This window comes from Erpetoichthys calabaricus, chromosome 1 (assembly GCF_900747795.2).
Source record: "Erpetoichthys calabaricus chromosome 1, fErpCal1.3, whole genome shotgun sequence".
NCBI classification, from domain to species: domain Eukaryota; kingdom Metazoa; phylum Chordata; class Cladistia; order Polypteriformes; family Polypteridae; genus Erpetoichthys; species Erpetoichthys calabaricus.
The window spans coordinates 115,492,777-115,511,451 of record NC_041394.2 but is presented as its reverse complement, the minus strand read 5'-3'; the positions used below and the strand labels follow the sequence as shown (position 1 = coordinate 115,511,451).

At 36.7% G+C, this 18,675-nt stretch overlaps 2 protein-coding genes across 3 annotated transcripts in view; both read left to right on the top strand.

Annotated features, from left to right (window-relative positions):
* Positions 1-18,675, top strand: part of tulp3 (tubby-related protein 3) — a 470,805-nt gene that overhangs the window by 231,497 nt on the left and 220,633 nt on the right. The gene's annotated exons all lie outside the window — the stretch shown is intronic.
* si:dkey-82f1.1 (DENN domain-containing protein 2A) overlaps positions 12,512-18,675 on the top strand; it is a 148,566-nt gene continuing 142,402 nt past the window's right edge. Inside the window, exon 1 of one of the 2 annotated variants that reach the window (XM_028805490.2) lies at positions 12,512-13,045. The gene's annotated coding sequence lies outside the window, so the exon portion shown is untranslated. The remainder of the gene's footprint in view (positions 13,046-18,675) is intronic. The other variant, XM_028805480.2, reaches the window with a different exon arrangement.

Sequence of the window (18,675 nt, the reverse complement as noted above, 5' to 3'; positions counted from 1 at the left end):
AAGAAAAGGGCTAGAATGAAAACCTGCAGTCACTGTGGTTCTCCAGGACCAGAGTTGGGGATGCCTGCACCAGACTATACATCTAGTTATTACTTCATTGTGCAAACAGCTAAATGACACTGCAGAAGATGTTTCAATTAAGAACATAATATGCTCACATATATTGTCTTGTTTATTTAGCTTCAATTTTGCAATTCATTATAAATTTTTATTCAGATAGAGGCTAATGTGAGGAGGAATCTGCCTATTACATTGTGGCCCTAACCATGAACATGAAATGATTTTATTACATGTATAAGCATGAAGCACATTGTGGATGAATCACTGCTTGCAAGAATGGAAGTCTCAACAGTTCTCCAGGTAGTGAGAGTGGCATATATTTAAACACTGGGTTCAGGTATGATTTTTCTGCAGATGCAATAGTAGCCAAGATCAAAGCAGGGCAAGAAGCAAGGAAACTAAATAATTATCAATAGATTAAGTACTTAAAATAAAAAGAAATTACAGATAAATTGGCAAATGGCAAGAATCCCTGGATACCCAATATTCTAAGCAAATCAAATAAGCACAAACAAAATCAGGAAAAAATATTTCAATACAATGGTACAAGGGTCTTACCAAAAGCAAAGGCCTAGACATTGAATACAGAGGCAGAGGAAACTTTTCTTAAATATACACTTACTACACCAATCCATTCATTACCTTATAACTATGACAGCAAGGCAACTCATTTTAAGAGGTGAGGCCAAGGACTGATACAATACACAGTCTGTGTGGAAACATGAGATTCAAACACTGCACCACTGCTGTCATTATTTCTCTTTGACCAAATAATTTAGAACCATGTATCACGTTATTAGTCTTATGTATTTCAGCATGCTTTTTGGATCCCCTACAATCTTTTTTTCAGGCTGACGAGGCCTTTATCATACTTTAAACATATCAGGCTAGGAATGAGGCCTCTTAAGTATGTTTTCACATTTTTCTTAATGTGATGTGCTTGTGCCTAGACTTCTTTATCATAGTAAAATTGAGGTCCAACCTGTGTATTGTTCAGATTTAGCATCATCTCTATTTTTTCTGAGACTTTGTATTTATTAAATCACTATAGTATTTTTTAATACTCTAAACACCTCACTTTACATTTGTTGCTGTTGTCATTAATTAACCTAAATATGTACAGAGGGAAAAAAACCACAGTATATTTGTATTATGACTGGGGCACCTCTAATCCAGTACAAGAAATACCAAAAATCCAAGTGCTTATAAAATGATTAACTCTTCTTACAAAATACACATGAAGGAGATGATTAAAGGGAGAACTCAAAAGCATTAAACAGAGAAAATCTAGCTTTCCCACTGAGCCTTGCTACACATATTTAAATTCCTGCCTTTTGGGGGTAGCTTGCCAAGCATTCAAAACCGTAGTGCCTTGAATATCACGCTAGACTCTCCTGTTCAACACCTGACCACCTTCTCTATCTCTCTCTCTCCCTCTCTCTCTCTTTCTCTGTCTCTATTACTCCCACGCCAGTGAATCTGGCAGTATTTTCTCTATGGCAGTCAATCCTTTGCTTCACCTGAGTCTTTACTCAATGAGCCACTGGAAGCGACCTACTTTTAATCCTTAGCTCGTGGTTAGTTCTGGATTAATCTTCTGAATCACTTTCAAGATCATGAATGCTCACCGAAAGTCCTGGCACCATTTAAGTAGAGCTCCCCTCTAGAGCCCAAATAATCTTGCATCCATGAGACCCAGGTTAAAATCACAGGTTATAACACCTGCTCATCTGGTTCATATTGGAGCCCTTTGTTGCCACCCAAAAGCTTCAAGAAACTCTCTTGGTCTTCTGTTGATCTCCCCCAACCTCTTACCCTTTTTAATGCAATTAGAGCAACCTTTTACCCACACTGCCATTTGAAGGAATTTTCCAGCTACAGGTATGAGATTCTCCTTTAAGGCTGTCACCTGTTGGGCTTCTTTTCAATATCATGTCTGTTCCTGGCAAACTATCACAGTGTATTCATATAAATGCATGGATATATAATGCAGTCATTTTTGATGAGACTACATCATACTTGTGTAAATCATGTCATCAGCCTGCTTCACTGAAATTAATGAAATCAGTTTTGTGCCCAATCCATTCCATATTGGGAGCTCCACATATTTTAAAACTCATGATTTGCTAAATGCTTTCACCACCACCAGTGGGCCACAGCTCCCTGATAACCAGCTCTCTGATAACTTGTAAGGATAACAATATTTTTAATGTGCGTTAAGTGGAAGAACAAATAAAGTTAAAAAGGATCCTGTTTAATGTTACATTTTAACATAACTAACTGTGTCTATATTATACCCATAGATATTCTTTCAAAGACTATCCTATTAACTGAGTGTACATATCTTATGCACAGTACACACAAGCCATCAAAAAAGACTTCTGTGAATTAAAACTGGCATACAATATTGAAGAAAAAATTGAGAGATTAATGTGATTAATATCAGATGTGTCAAAATTGTTATTAAATTAAGTGCATGTCATCAGCTTAATATGGATGTAACTAAGTCAATAAGAAGGTTCTTGCTTTATCAAGATTGTAAAAAAAAAAAAACTGAAAAAAAAGCTCTGTTTCCAAAGTTTTGTGTACATACAGTATATAAAGATTCATTAGAGGTTACATGGTGCCTTACTGGGAAGTGCACCTACCTCACATCTCAAGATTATTTTCTTTAAATCATAATCTGAAAAATATCTGTATGAAATGTGCACATTCTTGCTATGTTTGGGTGGATTTCCTTCATGCGATTCCATTGTCTCCTGAACCAAATGATTTGCTTGGTGGATTTATTGGCTGTGCTAAATTAGCACAATGTGAGTTATTGCGGGTATTGGTGTGAATGTGTGCTGTGATAAACTAGCATCCTGTTCAATGCTAGATGATGCTTTGTTTATGTTGGTCCTGGCACCCTATGACACTGTACTGGCTGAAGAATATACAGTTATATGCAAATATATGAAAGTGTAAGGCATCTAACAATGACTGTTATGGGATGTTGTGCGCTACCATCTGTCCTTTTAGTTATTCAAAGATTTACTTGTATAGACAATTGCATTTTTCTCCACCAGTATGTATGCAATTATAAAAAAAACACCTTTATAATCCCTTCCACTATCATGGATACCTCAGAATGGGCATATACAGTACCACTTTTCAAATCACACTAACCATAAGTAATGTCGCTGTATAACATATAGTGGGGTTTCCTTCATTTATGGATTCTGTACACTGTGCCTGTTCCCTCTGTTTAAATGCTTTTGATTCAAACACAGACATGTATACTGGATATTACCAGTAAATGTACTTTGCTTTAACTTCACTTATAGCCATTTTATTTTAACATGATGGCAAAATGCAGCAGGTAGATAGATTTCTTTCAAATTAAACAAGCCATAACACCATGTTCTTTGGAAAAGAAGGCCATAATATTGTATAAGGACACAGTGCTTATGGCTGTTAAGTGCAAAAGTAAGGATGAGAAAATAAATGAATAGCATATAATTACATGCTTCTGTCTATCTATGCATACATGTAACTTGTATACTTAAGAGATTGTTGTAAGTATACATGTATGCTTACATAACTCCATATTGACTTAAATAACACGTTTAAGCAGAAAATAATTCCTTATACTTAATGTTTTGAATAAACACTCTGTTATCATTGGGAATTAGTTTTCTTTGCTTTTCTGTATCAGGAACTTTTAATTTAACTGTTGCGCTGGAGTTTGCTGTAGACCATGTGTAAAAACCTATAATTTAAAAAATACTAAAAAGAAGCTTATTTAAAGTTTCTCATAAGATCGAGTTGGAGAAAATGGCACACTTGCTTGTACATAAAAATGTAGCACAAAAATTTATATTGTAATATGGTTATAAACACACATCTGTATCAACCTTAAATCTGTGTTCCTTACATAAGTTGCCCAAATTGGAGTTTCTTTTGTGTATTTATTATTATTTACATATTCACTGCACTTATATGCTGCTTGGGAATATACAGTATGTGTGAGATTTACAGTTGTAAAATCTAAAATGTCATCCTTGAGCTGTACATAGATATAAGGACAAAAAAAGGTTCCTTATAAATAAAACAAAAATGGTTAAAATGATAAGTTTTCAATGGATTGGGTGGTGCACTAAAAACTACATGTCCTCAGAAATTCTGCCTTAACTTGAGAAAGTTAAGACTAGTATCTTTTTTTTTTATTAATGTTCACCATGTCAGCTTGTATATGAAGATAAGAGTGGTTCTTTGCTTGTGAACATAGTTAAGGTAAGTGGAGGTTATTTAGGGGTTGGCTTGGGGCCCCTTTCTAGCCACTTCTTTTGACTTTAATCAGACCCTGGCCCCCTCCTACTAGTGTTTATTTATGTGTCATATTAATCAGATGGCAGTCATGTGACAGAAGGTGCAGGGGAAATGCATTGTCCATCATTTTTTAAAGTTATAGTCAAGTCTCTCTTTCATTTTGATGATTTTTGGCTTTGGGGTTGCTTTTTGGTATCTTCTTCAGTAGTTTTCCTTGGTCCTTTTTTGCTTATTTAGTCATGGCTATTTTTTAGATCACAACTGTGTATACACAATTATAGTTTTGTCTTTTTTGTAATGTTTCTTTTGAGGTCAGATCTGCACAGGCCAACTTACAGGTTGGTGTTGCCATGCTGAAGTTCTGCTCTTTGTCTTTTTCTTCAGAGAAATCGTTATTACAATTACCACTTTATGTATGCTCCCACCTTTATAAGTGACAGCAGCTGACATGTGCTTGACAGAAGTAAAAAATACAGCTTTTCTGGGATTTCCAAGTGGAGCTCACATAGGATGTAGTTGGTGGAAGCATGTTACAGAGAGGAAATTAATTGTCTGTCCCTGGGGAGTATGGAGTGATAGAATGATGGAATGACCTAACCACTGCAATGTTTATGTGGAGGGAGAAGAAAATGTTTTACTGAAAGCCACTTATTATCTTTTAAATTGGCCAGCTTGACTGGATGAGCAGTAAAAGTATTTTTAAGGACTAGTTTACCTTAGTGTTATGTGACTGTGTGTATGTATGCCTTATCATAGTCTGGATTGGCTCTTACTTTGAGCCCTGGATATACTGTACTCACTACTACCATATAATAGGAATAGTATTCCGAAACCAGATGGATTAATGACACAGAAGGAAAAACCAAGTGCATTGATTTACGGTACATCATGATCAATCTTAAATCTAAATGTGCATATTGCATACAGCAAGCGCCTTGAGTATGGGAAAGGTGCAATCTAAATATAATGCATTATTGTTATTTATTATTAAAATATTTGAAATAGAAATGAATTATATTTATGACTACTGTGTGGGGGAGGTTTATCTAAGTGTTAATCTTTACTCCCCTACCCCCAAAAAAAGTGTATGAGGTTGTCTGGCAAATTTACATTTTATATTCATTAGTAAATGAGTGCATGACTGTGCCCCGTCTGGGGTTGATTTTTGTCTTGTACATGTTGCTTCCCTGTGACCTTGTAGTAGAAAATACTGAATCATAACATTTAAAGATGAATAGTAATTCACCTCACTTTCCTTAGTTTTCTGAAATATAAAATACACATGGATAACAAAAGTAAATCTCCAAATTATTAAAATCCATCCATCCATTATCCAACCAGCTATATCCTAACTACAAGGTCACAGGGGTCTGCTGGAGCCAATCCCAGCCAACACAGGGCACAAGGCAGGAAACAAAACCCGGAAAGGCGCCAGCCCACCGCAGGGCATGCACACACACACACACACACGGGACAATTGAGAATCACCAATGCACCTAACCTGCATGTCTTTGGACTGTGGGAGAAAACCGGAGTACCCAGAGGAAACCCACGCAGACACGGGGAGAACATGCAACCTCCACGCAGCGAGGACCCGAGAAGCGAACCCGGGTCTCCTTACTGCAACACAGCAGCACAACCACTGCGCCACTGTGCCGCCCAATTTGTCCTTTCACAATATTTCCTTATGTCTTTTCCATCAGTGCCTTCCTTAGCCATGTTTTTTCACTTTAGATACTTTGTAGTCTGGTATTGCACAGAACACATTCGTTGGGAGGTAAGTTATAATGGTGTAAAATACAATGCATTACAATAAAACTCATGTTTGTATAGTGCCCTTCACTAAGTGCAGGCGCAGATCACCATGAACAAATCCTCAGGTAAAGTGCAAGTGTAGATTATACTAATTACTAAATGTAGAATTAGTACATATTAGTACATACATGAACCATTTAGGTACAGTAATCCCTTTACAACATTAAAGAAGTGTTAACCTCTTAAACATCTGCAGACAGAAACAAAGTGTCACACTGTATTAAAACTACATGATTGTGCTTCTTTTTCATTAATAATAATAATAATATAATAACAATAACAATACTACTACTATTACCACTATTACTACTGCTGCTACTACTACTACTACTACTACTACTATTAATACTAATAATAGTAATAATAATAATTATAATAATAATTATAATAATAGTAATAATAATAATAATGCATTTTATTTATATAGCACCTTTCCCTTTCTCAAAAACTGTATTAGTAGTAGGATTTGCTACTAGTATTTGTGGTTCTTTAGCATTAAATGACAAAAGCTGAACTACAATAGAATGAGTAAGGGGTTGCCCAAAAATGTTAGAAATAGAATCACTAAGACATGGATATATGCCTATTCACTCTTGTTAATTATGTATCCAGGACACTACGTAACTGCTCTTTACATACATTCATATACAGCTGATTAATTCTGGTAGCAAAGATCTGATTGTCTAGAGGCCTTTTCCACCATCTCATTTTGGTCTTAGGGCATAATAACATAAGAAATCATAGTGAGAGGAGGCCATTCTGGCTTGTAAAGTCATATTCACTGCTGTTGGTCCTTTGAACCCAAACTGTTGTGCAGTTGCCAGTGACCTCAAACACATTCACTTTTGCATTTATGCGCGGTGAGTTTGCATGCCTTTATGTTTACACACATAATTTTCCCAGGCTCCCTTTTACAGTTAAATGTTGGTTTGCATCTTTCATTGAATTATTTGATATGTCTATCTATCCATCCATCCATCCATCCATCCATTTTCCAACCCGCTGAATCCGAACACAGGGTCACGGGGGTCTGCTGGAGCCAATCCCAGCCAACACAGGGCACAAGGTAGGAAACAATCCTGGGCAGGGTGCCAACCCACCGCAGATATGTCTATCTATTATCTCCAAAATGATGTTCATTAAAATGTCAGATAAAATCTTTTGCATTTCAAGATAACTTGAATACATTTTGTGATATGTCACATTAACCTGTTATGCTTTGATATCTGAAATTAAATTAGAGATCTCAGAATTGCTTACTGTAAAATGTCCAAATGGACTTCTGTTCAATTTTAAGATAACTCAAAAGATAAATTAAATAACAAGAAAATCATATAGAGATATCTTAAAATCAATGTCAGATATCTCTAAATGGGTAGGAAACTGAGATATCTGGACATGCTTTTGAGATATCTTAAATAATATTTTAGATATTTCAAATATTCTGAAATAACTTTATGCATTTTTCAGTATATTATAAAACTGTTTTCTGGTATCTTCAAATCAAATTTTAGGTCTCTTGAATTGCATTCTAAGATATCTTAAATAAGGGAAAACATTTTATGGCAATTAATCTGAGTTATCTAAAAATGTACTTTACATATCTAAAAACGAGTCACTGTAAAGAAACTTGAATACATTTAAGTTACATTTTAAGATATTAAAAAAATACCCAGATTATTGTAAGATATACAAAATGCATTCCTAGATATCTTAAAGTAAGTTTCCAAGAATTCTGAGACATTTTAAAATAACACTGTAGGACTCATGATATCTCATGCAATTCAATATATCTCAAATTTACATAGAAAACATAGGAAATGTAGCTGGAAGACATTTGTGGATATCTTGAATCACATGTCCGATACTTAAAAAGCACAAGCAGTTATTTTAAAATATATCAAAATGCATTTGCGATATCTTAAAAACATTTCATATCATTTAAAAGTGACTAAGATGACATTTTAAGGTGTCTTGAAATGTATCTGAGATCATGAAATAGCGAATATCTATTATTTCATTTCAAAATATCTTCAGTGCCATTTCTATGGATGTTTGAAATCTAAAATCTCAGTCTTCTGTAAAAGCCAGTCAGTCATCATCCAACCCGCTATATCCTAACACAAGGTCACGGGAGCCAATCCTAGGCAACACAGGGCACAAGGCAGGAAACAAACCACAGGCAGGGCGCCAGCCCACCGCAGGGCACACACACACAATTTAGGATCGCCACTGCACTGCACTGCATGTCTGTGGTTGGAAACCGGAGCATCTCATAGGAAACCAATTCAGACACTGGGAGAACATGCAAACTCCACGCTGGGAGGACCCGGAAGCGAACCCAGATCTCCTTACTGCGAGGCAGCAGCACTACCACTGCACCACCGTGTCGCCCTTTCTGTATAAGCTCTTTTCAAAATTGAATTTCCTGTTATACGTGAAACATACGTCTTAAAAAGCGTAATGTTACATTTATCCACAGGGAGGCAGTGCATTCCAAAGACTTATTTCTAATTATTTGAGCTCCTGTTGCTTTTTCCATGAAGTGGAAATAGAACAGTTGAAAATTTGCGTCACTGTTGATTGAATCATTGTTTAATTATGTCTTATAAATGGTGATAGAAAACTGCATTAAATAGATAAATAAGGACCTAATAATGCTGCAGTATATTATCTTCTTGTTGTATTTTGTTACTCCTTCTTTATTTGTTTTCAGCTGCACTGAAAATTACAATGATTTAAGGTCATACGTTTCTCAAGCAGTTCATGTTCTCCAGTGCTAGATTTGCATGGAGCACCCTCTTAAAACATCTATCTATCTATCTATCTATCTATCTATCTATCTATCTATCTATCTAATTTGTATGATATTCCCCTGTGATTCTGTTTAAACCTGCCGGAAATGTCACTAGATTGGCATAATAATGTAACCACCATTTCTTTGCAAATTAACCGTTATATTATTAAAATGGGTTTTCGCTGACAACATTTACTTGATATAGCATCTTTCCTTAGTGAATTTCAACTAAGGGTACTTTACAATTAAAATATAAAGCAATTGCTTACAGTATATCATTCAAAAATAAAACTCTGATAAGTTATTATTGAGGACTAAGCTTACATTCATTTTCTTTATAGACAGTCATCCTTACCTATTAGGTCAGTCTTGTAGTTCTTTCCTTAAAGGAACTCCTTTCTCCTTCTGTAATTCAAACACATGCTTTTAGGTTGATTGGTGGTTTTGATTCCTCTAAGGATGAGTGTGTGTAAATGTGTTTGCTTCTACCCTGTGAAGGACTAGCACCCCATCCAGGGCTGGTTCCTCCCTTGTGCCAATTTTTGTCACTTCCAATGACCCTGAACTGGATAAGTGTTTTTGAGGCTGGATGCTTGAGTGCATTCTCACTCAAATGCAGCAAATTTCAAGTCAACAATTACCCATATGAATAATTACAATTACATATGATTAATATATGAGGGACGTTCAAAATGTTTCCGCATTTTTGTATTTCCATTTGAAACAGTGAAGGTGGGAGGAGTAGAAATTGGGCATTCAAAAGTTATTACGACGCTGGGAAAATTGCATCGCAAATGAAGGATGACTATATAGAGATATTTGTTTTTGAAATTCTTAATAAATAGAGTTTAAAAAAGTGGGGAAGCTTTTTGTTATATATATAACAATTGAAATATTTAATATGAATAATTACAATTACACATATGAATGGGAAAGGAAGGCCAGAGTACCAAGACCAAAACTCACACAGACAGAGAGAGAATGTCCTAAGTGCAAAATAAAGCAAAATCAAAGATAGTAAAATAAAAAAATGACTTAGAGTTCTGCTGGTTTCACTCCACCTTGTACTTTATCTAACTATGGGGACAACTAGACTGCTTTCTCATCAGAGAATCTTTATTTGTGTCTTCCATTCTAAGTTTCATTGTATCTCACAGAAAGTGGGTTTTTATATATTTCACTTGGGATTTAAATCCAGAACATCCACAGAATCACTTCTGTGGTCATAACTGCCCAATAAAACATTTGGGCTGAGGGGCCACAGTCCTCCTTGGTTTACTTACTGGCTGGGCACCCCTGCTCCCCCTTTCAAATTTGGAGACATAGAATAACCCTATATCTACTGACATATGGTTTTGTAGAACAGTTCTGTGGGATTTCGTCTCTTTGGACTAAGGGAAACCTTGAGGAAATATACTACCATTAAAGAGGCCCTTTGTTAGGGATTCTGGTTTGATTTCTTCATGCACATATGTAGATAAATTGCCTGTTAAGGCTTTTGTTAAATATGAAAAAAATATCTAATTAATACAACAATCTTGATTATTATGAAAGTATTCTAAAGATAAAAAAGCAACACACAAGTTATAGAGGCTGAAAAGATCATCCATCCTTGTGTCCTTTTTCAAACCCTTCTTATATTGCTATTTATTCACAAGATGCTGGAGCCAGCTTGGCAGTATTAAATCCAAGGCAGGAACAAATCCAGGAGACAAAGGCAGCAGTCCACAGTATTTAAAATAGTGCATTAGAACAGGTAAGCACCCATTCACCTATTTTCTGTAGTTACTGTATTTATTACAATTCATGCAAGAGCCTTTACAAACAGTATCATGTATAAGGAAAGAAAAAATCCTGTATGGTATGCTTGTCCACTGCAGGGCACTTTGTCCATTCTTGCAGGAATCAAATCCACATCATTAGAATTATGAGGCAACACTGCTTTCAATGGAGTTAATTACTTTCAGACAGTACCTCCTTTTTCTATGACAGTAGTGTGGTGTAGTGTTTAGGTATTGTTCATCTGAGTTTCTTCTATGGTCTCTGAATTCAACATAAAGACATGCTGTTAGGTTAATCAAAACCTGTAAACCAACTGGATGTACATGACAGCTCCCAACGAGCAACCTGTCCAGGACTGGCTCCTGCCTTGTCTTCAACTCTTTTTCACCTTCCAATGACAGTGGATGGAATACTCTGAAGTGTGGTTAGTTGAGGTTTTGTTTTTTATTTATTCTTATTTGATTCAGGTAGGGCGGCATGGTGGCGCAGTGGTAGTGCTGCTGCCTCGCAGTTAGGAGACCTGGGTTCGCTTCCCGGGTCCTCCCTGCGTGGAGTTTGCATGTTCTCCCTGTGTCTGCATGGGTTTCCTCCCACAGTCCAAAGACATGCAGGTTAGGTGCATTGGCGATCCTAAATTGTCCCTAGTGTGCGTGTGTGTGTGTGTGTGTGTGTGTGTGTGTGTGTGCGTGTGTGCCCTGCCTGGGGTTTGTTTCCTGCCTTGCACCTTGTGTTGGCTGGGATTGGCTCTAGCAGACCCCTGTGACCCTGTGTTAGAATATAATGGATGGATGGATGATTCAGGTATATATGGGCTGTTATATTTATGGTAAAGATATATTATGACCTTTTCATATTTCATCATTGATGACTTAATGTGTACACAGTGCATAATACGATGCAAGGACTTTTGATCCATACAGAAACACACACCTACACACAGTGGTAAGATGTGGCAAGGAGAAGTGGAAATGTGTTTGTAAAGTCATTGTATTTATTCTCTTTATAATTGTATTATTCTCTCACTTTACAAAGTTGTTCAGATTGTATTGTTATTTAAGTTGTCTTTTCAGTTATCTCAAGATAAAACTGTCTGCCCACCCAAAGTGTTGCGCGATCTTGCATTATTGCTGTCAGAATAAGCTCCATTCTGTAGAAAACTTAAGTAAGTAGTTACAAGAAGAGATGGCTCTGATCGCATTACCACAGCCCTTCAGTATTTTAATGGCCTCACTAAATGACATGACATAACATAGTGAGGGAAAAAAGAATTCATTAGAAAACTGAAATTTTTTGTGACATGCATGGATCATTAAGGGAGCATTTTACTTTTCATTTGTATGTTCTCAGTTAATTTCCCCGGGGGATTTTGTTATTCTTACGCAGACAAAGACCAAAAAAGTGACCTGAATAACGCACACAATAGCGCATTCAAACATAAAACCGGCAGACTGATACTTAACAAATCTTTCAAAACATTTGCCTTTGCCAAAATGAAAACCGCTTTGCAGCTTTTCCTTTAAGGGCAAACTATCTTCATTCTTTCTTCATTCTCTTCGCTCCCAGAGGAGCCGGTTATTTGTGTATTCAGTTTCAGGCAGATTGCGAGTTCCTGCGCTTGTCCTTTCCAAGCAGGGACACTCGGTTTCTACGACAACCAGAGCGCGCCAGCTGCAGATTTGGGATGGGGGAAGAGGTGGGAGCAGGGAGGGGTGGGAAAAGTTTGGGAAAAGAGAACCAACGTCATTGAAAGAAAAGATAGCCACATAGTCAGAGAGAGAAAGAGAGAGAGAGAGAGAGGGAGAGGGGAAAGGGTAGGAGGAGGTGGGGGAGCGCGCAGCTAAAGACAGAGGAAGGCAGAGCTTGGGAACTCAACACACAACAGACAAAACTTTTTATTCTCTGTATCTGTTTGTTTTCTTTTTCATTCACAACACATTTTAAGGCTTGAACGGAACCTGCAGAGTGATGGATGGACGGTTCGCTCAAAGAGGCTAGCGCTGGCTTTACAAAAATAAGAAAGAAAACACACGCACACACACACACACACAATGCGCGAGGAAAGCGTAAGCTTATCTGAAGAAAGCCCGCAAAAAAACAAAGAGCTGACTGAATAAAGGATTAGAGGCGAAAAAGAAGACAAATTTCGATACCAAAAGGGGGAAAAAAAGAAACTTGCTAATAGGAACCGGTGAGGCTGATGCGGCCAGAGAAGGAGTCACGTTACAAAAAATGAGTGTGAGGAGCGCAGGCACCGCTGCAGAGCCCGTCCAGCTGGGAGAGGTAGGGGGCCAGGGGCTGGGACGGTACTGGAGGGGAGGAGTGAATGAGGTGAGACGGGGTGGACGGTACGGTCATCTGTCTTTGATTGCTCCTCGGTTTTATTGCATCTTCAATTTGTACGATTTAATCCATTTCTGGAGGAAACTATTATAGTGCCTTGAAATCTAGTTTAAACTGCTGTGCATCATGTGCTTTAATACTCCAATTAACATATGCAGGAACACTTCCAAAACAAGTTTATTGACAGGTCTTGATAGTGCATCACTTTAAATCAACCTGGCATAGACAATCAGCAAGAAATACCCCTTCCTTATTTAAAGATACGTTTATATGTTACTCTTCTCAAAAGACAGAAATAGAGTGCCTTTATAGATGATTAAGTACTTTCTTGAGTCCAGTGGTAAGGTCTTCACTCTGATGTGCCTACATTTTTGCAAGCTACAAATGATTCACCATTAAGATAAAGCCGAAAAGCCACATTTCGTTGGCTGCTGACATTTTGCAGTAACCACTTAGCCACACACTCCTGCCAGTTTTCCATGGCCTTGACCAGGCTGCATGATCTCCCTTTCCTCAGCTCCAGCCACTGTCGCCAAGGGTGCATATAATAACAACTGTGATTTCACACCTTTGGGAAAATTGGGACTGACTGGTAATTTTGGTTGTGTTCTGAATACTACACCCATGTAATCTAGGGGTTGACTAATATGAAAACAAGAGCCAACACAGTTTATACCAGCAGTTTTATTCTGGCCAACTTTGAAAAGCAGAGTTTTCCTGGACATTTTATAACTGATTCAAGACAGCTGCATTTTTATGTAAAGTTTTCTGATAAATTTTCAAAACTACAGATTTCACAAAACGAATTAAAGTTGAACCATTCTTCCTAGACATTTTCAGCATTTTACTTATTCATCAATTCATTTATATTTGAGCCCACTTTTTTGGTGAGGCTGGGGCAGGTTGGCACTGTGCTCAGTGTTCCAGCCACATTAATCCAGCATCTTGGGTTACAGATCTGTGCCAGGTTGCATTTAGAGTGCAGTTTCCACTTTCTTCCAGTGTCTTTGTGAAGTTTCCTCTGGGTACTAGCAATTTTTCATCCACATCCCAAATATGTGTGTTTTAGGTTGACAGGTGATTCTAAACTGTCACCATGAGAATATTGGTGTGAGACAGTGTGTCCTCTGATGGGACTGGTGTTTCATCAAAGTTTATTGCTGCTAATATAAACAGTGCCTGCCTTTGACAATGAACTGGATGAAGTAGGGTTGAAAATGGTATGTGTTATTGTTTTTTCTAGTACAGAGCTGTTGAGAACTTCTCCCCATCTCTACAGCATCAGACCAACTCCAGATGAGTTAGGTTACCTTACACATACTAACCAATACTAGGCCAGTTTAAAGTCACCAATTAATCTAACATGCACATTTTGGGAGGGAACTAGAACACCTAAAACATGGAAAATGTGTAAATACCCCACTCAGAGGTAATGCAATTTGCAATTCAAAGTAGGTGCCTGCTTATGTTTGTCAGTGTATTGCACTTTAGTTAATATTTCTGTGAAGGAGAAAAATGACAATTTGGAAGTGATTATAATTCTTTTATTCTCTGTATTCATAATAGTTTACTTTAAGTTAACAGAGTATCATTCTTTGCTTGGGTAAACTATCCTTTGTTAAAAATGAAGGTGATAAGCAATTTTCCTTTAGCTAAGCTCTCCTTCTCAGGGGTGGGGTTTGATTTGTCTTCAATTTTGTTGGGTTATAAATTGATCTGTTTGTATGGAATGATTACAATGAAAATTAATAAAATAAAAATATAAAAAAAAAAAAAAAATGAAGGTGATAGACACCCCATACTCTACCAACCTAAGATTAAAACTGTTGGCCTTACTCAGAATTGCCTTTTCTTTGATATTTATTGCAATTGTTATTGCGATTGTTAAAGTGACATATTCTGTATTTAATGTAAAAATGACTAATAATCTATTAGGTTAATCTAAATATTGCATTTTGTTATTTTTATAAACTCTTGTTATTTGAAACAAGCTCTTAAACTATATGGAAACCCATAGTTAGAGTGGTTTAACGTTTTAGAAGCTGTATATTGTTTTCACGTTCCAATGCTTGATTTTTGCCACTTCAGCTGGCAAGTGGAGTGACAGGTAGACTGTGAAGTTTGGAAGAAGGGGTAAAATCTAAAGTTGTCTATTATTGAATTAGAAGTGAAACTCTCTTTTCTTTGTGATAATGCTCTTTTTAATAAATGTCTGAGTGTAGTTTATATTTGAGTGAGTAAATGAAAAGTCATTGACTGAGCTGGATGATTTTGAATAATTGCATAACAACTTACATTACAGGGCTGCTTATCAGTATTTTATTAATAGCTTATCCAAACTCAATATGCAATTACCTACAATAACACAACTTGTCAATTACAAATTTGAAGCATTAAACCCAAATTTTATTAAGAATTGTTTATTTATGTAAAAGAAATAATATCTTATAGGAATATTTCTTTTCGGTAGGAGAAGCTTTCTTGAACAGCATAGTTGGAATAGCATAGCTGGTAGGAAACAGACCTGTGCATTGCACAAGTCAACTGAGAACTGGATTCAAATCCATGATCCTTGATGTGTGAGGTGGCAGTACAACCCTTGAACAGCATAGCATAATATTCTCAACATAAAGTACAAATTTCACAGTGACTGTCACCAGACTAAGATTTTAAATAAGGGTCCCTGCAGCTCTGTAGCATTAATGACCTAACCACTGATCCATCAATCCACACAGTTAACAGGATGATAGGGGGGAAATGTCACACTACTCCTTATTTCACCTTCATATAGATCATTCCAGTGTTTTTCAAAAAATGTCAATTGATAAATGCTTCAGTTTTCTGTTTAGGTATATAAAAATGCATTAACATCTCTAGTGTTTTGAATCTATTTTTCATGTCAGTTTTCTGCATGGGGTTTATAAGTTGGTGGCGCAGTGGGTAGCGCTGCTGCCTCGCAGTTGGGAGACCTGGGGACCTGGGTTCGTTTCCTGGGTCCTCCCTGCATGGAGTTTGCATGTTCTCCCCATGTCTGCGTGGGTTTCCTCCGGGCGCTCCGGTGTCCTCCCACAGTCCAAAGACATGCTGGTTAGGTGGATTGGCGATTCTAAATTGGCCCTAGTGTGTGGGTGTGTTTGTGTGTGTCCTGTGGTGGGTTGGCACCATGCCTGGGATTGGTTCCTGCCTTGTGCCCTGTGTTGGCTGGGATTGGCTCCAGCAGAACCCCGTGACCCTGTGTTCGGATTCAGCGGGTTGGAAAATGGATGGATGGATGGGTTTATAAGTTGTTTTAGAGTCCAGGGGGATTTTTCCGGGATACTCTGGTTAAGTACCATGTTCCAAAGACATACAATTGTCTTAAGTGGTAAATCTAAATTGAGAATGAGATGGGGTTTGTGCTAGACATTGCTCAGCAATAGAATGACTTCATAACATGGGTTTCTTCCTGCATTCTGGCAGAATTTACTACAGCTTCTTCTGACCGCAGGTTCAGAGAACAGAGATGTGCAGTAGATGCCTATAAATATGCTATTCTGGATTCATCTGTGTCCTGGTAGCTATCTTAAAAGCATAGGTACAAGAAAACAAAGTAAATTGTAATTATTAATTTGTTTAATGGAAATAAAATTTTAACGTTCTTTTAAAATTCTGAAATTACATACATTTGTTCAACATTGTGACATAAACTATAAAACTTGCAAATGGAGGAACCTATCAGTTTAGACATAACATGTACTATTTTTAATTTATACCATTACATAGTACAGTATAACATTCTCAAAACTGCTTAATTTGTTTCAAGGTCTCATGGGGCTAGTTCCTATCCCAGCAGCACAGGGCACAAGGCAGGAAACAGACCTGTACATGGCACGAGTCAACTGAGAACTGGATTCAAATCCATGATATTTGATGTGTGAGGTCGCAGTGTAACCCCTTGCACCACAGTACTACCCCAACTTAATATTATGTGTATGCTTAAACATCTCTTAATCTAATTTGTATACCAGCTAATTCTGGTCAGGTTCAAAGGAAGATGCAGGCTGTCCTAATAAAAGACAACTGACTGTGATCAAGACACTGGACCATTGGAGAACACAATCACTCTTTTGCACTTGGTGAATTTAATCTAACAGCATTTATTTTGAGTGTGGAAGAAGAGAATCCCATGGGAACATGACACTTGACCTAGCTCCACACCGAAGACACCACAACTGGAATCAATTTAGAGTCCCACCTCTAAGATGTTTTATTATGTCTTACACTTTAATAAACTATTAATACAATATACATACATGCCATATGGAAATAAACAGTCTAACAAGATTCTGCTACTGATAATCACCATTAATATTTATTTTTTAAAAAGGAGAGAAGATTTTTTAGCATAATGCCATGATGAGATGTTGAATGTTAAAACCACTTCAGAGAAAAATATTACTTAATATTCACAGGGCCAATGTTAATGATGCTCTAGAGTCCATTGTTTTTATAATGAGCCATTTTTATGTAACCCATGAGAAACATATCTCATTTTCAAGATAATTAGGGACTTTTTCTGTATTCTTTATGTCCTTCATGGAAATAATATAAAACATCAAAGTAAGATATCAGTATGGCTGCAAATTATGTTTCTTTTTATTTTTCCATCAGACTGTCTTTAAAGAATGAAGATTCCAATACATATTTCATAGCACTGAAGAACAGATGTAGTATTTTATACAATGTATTACATTAAGTGAAAAAAAGCTTGTATTAAATGTTATTTGGCACTTTTGGAAGTATTACATTCATTACTGAATCTCTGTTGTAAAAAGTTGAAATACAACATAACAAGTCAATTTACACATAAAAAGAAGCCTTTTAAAGTAAATGATATATACTGAAACTTTCAAATAAATATTAGAGTTATAGGTTGTAACCTATAAATCATTAAACTCTGTAAATGAATGAAAAATAACAAGTGATTGGTACAGTGGAGAAGATGAACAACAAAAAGGCAGTATGGCAGAATGAGGATTTGTATTATTCTTACTGAAGAATGGAATAAAAATACAGTTGTAGCCAATTTCATTGAAATGCAAGAGAGAAGAGGTGAGTCTATAATGTGATTTCTATGAAAAGATGTCCACAAACCCACCTTGGAATAGAGATCCAGAGTGTAGGAGCCACAAAGCTAAATCAATACTTAACCAAGAGTTCCAAAATGAGTCTTTGAAATTGTTAGAAATCTGGTGTAAACTTACAGTAATTTAGTTCTAAAAAGAAACTAAATTTTAGCACTTGCTGTATCCAAGTCGTGTGTATTGGGGTGTCTGGGCTAATCTTGGCAGCAACAGAAACAAGGCAGGAATGAGGTGCTAATTTGTTGTGGCAAAAATATGATACATATTTTCTACTAGTGAAATTTTGTAAGTTAAATTGTGAGTAAGCATGCAGATTGGATTGTTGGGCCACCCAAGGCTATGTAAAAAATACAACAAACTTTGCATACACTACTGCTATAGTAATTGTTGACACCTAAAGATTGTCAAAAATGAAAATGTCTCATCTTTCTTTTATGGGTGTTGTGC